Source organism: Frankliniella occidentalis, unplaced genomic scaffold, assembly GCF_000697945.3.
Source record: "Frankliniella occidentalis isolate FOCC.00 unplaced genomic scaffold, Focc_3.1 Scaffold274, whole genome shotgun sequence".
NCBI lineage: Eukaryota > Metazoa > Arthropoda > Insecta > Thysanoptera > Thripidae > Frankliniella > Frankliniella occidentalis.
Window position 1 is genome coordinate 24904 of NW_026267400.1, and position 4580 is coordinate 29483.

The 4580-nt window shown below is 52.5% G+C and overlaps 1 long non-coding RNA gene across 1 annotated transcript in view; it reads left to right on the forward strand.

Moving 5' to 3' along the window:
• The window catches only part of LOC113214210 (uncharacterized), an 11124-nt gene extending 7273 nt beyond the window's left edge, over positions 1-3851 (forward strand). The window contains exons 2-3 of the long non-coding RNA XR_008011873.1: positions 2969-3063; positions 3456-3851. This is a non-coding gene — a long non-coding RNA (uncharacterized LOC113214210). The remainder of the gene's footprint in view (positions 1-2968; positions 3064-3455) is intronic.
• Positions 3852-4580: the final 729 nt, after the last annotated feature.

A 4580-nucleotide genomic window follows, 5' to 3' on the forward strand; every position in this document is an offset into this window, starting at 1 on the left:
TCTCTCTCTCTCTCTCTCTCTCTCTCTCTCCCTCCCTCTCTCCCTCTCTCCCTCTCTCTCTCCCTTTTCCTCTCCCTCTCCCTCTCTCTTCCAAGGGACGGCTGCATAGCGTGAGGACGTTAGGTGCTGCCCCCCGATATGTGTACACACTCGCGCACCCTCGCTATTGACCTCGCAACAAATTCATGTCTCAAATTGGTCTTTAAAATTATTTTTTTAAAAGTTGTAGTCTTTTCGTTTACTTAGTTTTTAGTTTTCCTTTAAGTAAAAGGGAAACAAATAAAAAACACATCTTTGTCGCGGGTGGGCAAACACGACGCGCGGCCCCTATATAACGGAGTTAATGGATTTCATGAATATTCAGGGTCAGCGGGCGTGAGCGGGACAGACACTACCTTTTGCACAAACTAATTCTGTTGGCACGTGACGTGTCACGGCGTCACGGTGACTGCCGCTCGCGTGACGTGCCGCGTGACGCGCCGTCGTGACGTGACGTGCCCTGGCCGCCCCCGCGCCGCGCGGGAAGGCGGCAGGCTAACATGGCGGTGGGGAAGGAGTTAGGGGGATTGCAATCGGAGAAAACTGTGGGAACTCCGTACATTTGCAATCTCATCTTGTCTCTGATTTTTTGCGGCTTTTGTCAATATGTTAGGTTTGCCGGAATGCTGCGGACAATAATTTTGTGTGCGACACCTTTGAGTTCATTCACCTAGGGCAGAATGCGTTAGAAGTGGACCAATAAACACCTCTAGTCTCACCCTAGAGCGGCGTGTCTCTCCAGCGCCCCACGCGTCGCCATAGTCTCGGCACGATAAGAAGAGAGTCCAACGAATAGCTAAATAAGATTTGGGCCGCCGCAATCATCCCTTTGTGTTGGCCGCCGCCGGGCCTAAGGGGGCCCCTCAACCTTTGGCCTCCCTCGGGGGCCCCTGGCCACACGAGCCGCCCCCTCCCCTCCCCTGCCCCACTCCTCGGCCCCGCGGCTAGCGCTCGCCACGCAGAACACACATAACCTCTTGCTTACCACATCAAAGGCAAAAGCCCACTTCTTATGAGCTTTCTCCTCATCCCTGGTTTTCTTCTCTCTCGCTCTCTTTTTTCTTTGCTCTCTTTCTCTCCCTCTCTTTCCCGCCCCAACGGATCCCCGCCCCTCTCCGCCTCCCTCCTCGTCCTCCCGTACCTGCCGACCCCGCGCCACCCCGCGCCCAGCCAAGTCCCCTTCTGGTTACACACAGCCTTCATTCTGATCCCCAGGCTGATCTCTTCTTGCGAATCGTGTGGTTTGTTCGACCACAATATGCGCGCGGCACAGCACAGGGCTCATGTATGTGTAAGGAGAGAGCCAGAGACAGCCTTATCTGCGTTTTATTACGTGCGTTAGAAAAAGAAAAAAACAGGACTCCACAAAGGGATCAAAACTATGACCAAGTATGATGACCTGTTTAAAATCACGTTGTTTCTGGTATACAAGAATCATATTTTCTTTTTCTTGAAAAGAGATACATTGTTGTTATTGTTCATATTGCGGCATCATATGTGCCAAAGAAATCTGCTAGAGACTTGCTAATCAGCGTTTTGTCATATAGTACTTTCAGAGTTGATTTTTTCTCCTACCAAATGAATGAAAGCGAATGAAAGAAGACCCTGGTTCGCCGTGACCTGTGGGGCTGGCCCCCCTGGCGTCAGGCCCTGGCAGGTGTGGCCGGGCCGGCACGCCTCGCCCGGCGGCAGCGGAGGGCTCTCGCCCGGAAGGAACAAAGTCAATACGGGAGATTGCTCACGTATTAAGAAAAGCACCCCCCCCCCCCTCTGCGCATCTGCGCGGCATCAGCGCGCTACTGTGCGGCGCATACCACATGTCCCTCTTTTATTTTCAAATTTATAATCCAGAAACTGAAATGCAATCCTTTTAGGCTCTTTTTGACTTTTTCAATAACGAAACCCTCAACCGGAATTCCTGATTAGGCTTTTTTCACACTTTTGTTTGCGTCTGTCGTCTCACCAAAAACGTGAAGTATGATAAAGGTCCAAAAAGGCTTCGAAGGTTGGTCGAGGAAGGCGGTTTCGTGGTTCGACTACCCATTATCTTCGTGCCAGACCGAGGCGTGCGGCGTCCTCAGGCGTGCCGCAGGCCGCAAGTTTGTTAACGCCACGCCTTCCCCCTTTATCCAACCAACTTGTTTCTCTTTTCTTTTATCCTCAATTTTCTACGTATCGATCTGGCCCAAAAGTTTTTGATGCGACGACCTGTCCGGTCATGGGACAAGCAGCTCGACAGGTCGCGCGCACTGCGCGGAGGGGCGGGTGCGGCGTCAAGGGCGGTCATTTCACCCCTCGTCCAACTCCTTCGCTCGTTCGTGCATTGCAATGCATGCTGGGAGATCGAGGTCACACGACGACGGTTTCCGTTCTGCTCGATAAGCAAAAGAAAAGGGCTCGTAGGGTTTGAGGGGGGTGGGCGGCTCAAGGGGCCTGATTGAGAATCGCTGCGACGCCAAGCCGTGTGAATGGCGTTGCACTGCAACTGCCCCCCCCCCCCCCCACCATGGCGCACCGCGCCCGCAGTGAGTGATTAAGCCTCGCATTGCTTACCCTCCTGTGCGGTGTGGCCGAGAAAGTGTTTCCACTAAAGAAATAAACTTTAATGAAGAGATGAGGAAATTCAGTAGTCATTCTGAACATGTTTTTTAAAACATGATTTTTTAAAACATTTTTTGAAACATTTTTTTTAAAACTTGAAACACGCGACTAGAACACCGCAGGACACATAGGCAGTATTTTTCACACACACACACACACAGACACGCGTGCGCGCGCACGCGCTCACACACACACACACACACACACACACATTATATATAAATATTTAGGCTTAATGTAGCCGTTCAGAGACACGCAAACAAAAAATAATAATTCCGTTTCTTTTAACACAGCAAGCTGAATCCCGTCCTCATTTCTTTTTTTCCAGTGCCGGCGGAGCAGCGGCGCGTGGCAGACGTGTGCCGGGCTGACGCCTGCTCACCTGGAGCCGCCCGAAACCTCCTCCAGCAGCAACACGGTCAGGTAGGACACATCATCAACAGTTTCCTATCGACCTTTTTTTTTAGGCTCGTCGGTATCTCTCTCTTTCTCTCACTCACGCTGCCGAACCGCTCTACTTCTCTTCACAATAAAAATAAAAAAGGCGCTCGATAAAAATCCTAGGGGTCGTGATAGGGGTGAGGTGTGCAGCAGCCGGCCCACGGCTCCCTTTTTTCTTCTCTTTCTTTCATTGTGTCTGCTGGTGGGGCGTGTGCTCTTCGGGCGGGTGGCGAAATAACACTTTGCCTTTTCCCAACTTTTCTTTCATTGTGTCTGCTGCGTGTGCGGCGATGACCGACAAAAAGGAAAAAAAGTGTATCTTGTTGTTTCTTCTACTTCTTTTTTATTACGTGTTTTTCTTCTCAATGGAACAGATGAGGTCGGTGTGGCGGTGTCCGTAGGATCAGCCCGGCCTGCCCGGACCAGCCCAGATCTGGCCGAAGGTTAAAACAGGAGAGGAGCAACAAGGCGAGGGCGAGGAATGAAAGGTAAAAAAAAGAAGAAACAACGTTTATCGCATTATCTTCTAGACGAGGACGGGGGAAGGTGGGGTGGCGACACAGCCAACGGAGACGAAACATCCAAATAAGCGCTGCTGCTGTTGCGCTGTTTGTAATGCGTCTGTGTGTATCTCTACTCTGCTGTTTGTGGTGTTTTACACACACAAAGACATTGTACTTCCTAGTTTCTTTATTTTCCTCACTGACCAAGGAAGCATAGATAAAGAAGAGCCATCGCAGTACCTCGTTCGTGGGTATTGGACATGGAAAAAGTAAACCGCACAACATAATTTTCATCTCTCATTGTGTTGAACACACTGTACCTTGTGAAGGCTACGACACAATTGTGTTGCGGGTTTGCAAAACCCTGGGGATACGGGGGGAGGGGGAGGAAACAGGCTGAGACGGCTACGGTGACGCGGGCATTTCAAGATGGTCTCATCAGGCAGAGACCGAGAGACCAGCAACAGTCGAAGCAACAGAAGCAGAAGCAACAGCAGCAGCAGCCGCCGAACGAGCTGGGGCGGGCGCGGCGCAGAGCGCGGCGACAATGCAATCGATGCGGCTGGCTGCCAGGAGCCGCTGCGCTGGCGCGATCTGTGCGCCGGGGGCGGAACTACCCGGCCGGGGGGAGGGGCGGACCGGGGGCGGCGGAGGGGATGCCGACCAACCCCGGACGAATGCAGCCCCCCACCCTCGGCGCCCGGCCGCGCCTGGGACCGGTGGTGGGGGAGCCGGGGTGGGGAGGCCGGCAACCGAGAATATAAAAGCACTTGCACGCCGGGGCAGCGGCTCATAAGCCACGACTACGGGGTTGGTTTGAGTTTGTTTTTGCTCAGTTTTTCCTTAAGGGGGGGGGATTTCTCACATACAAACAAACTGTTTTGCGAGTGCTCTGTGCTACTACCGGCGTCTGTCTCTTCCATCTCTTCTCGCTCGCTGTTTGGATTTTTATTTGGCTGTCATGGCGCAGCACCCCTTCGCCTCGAAACTATTTCG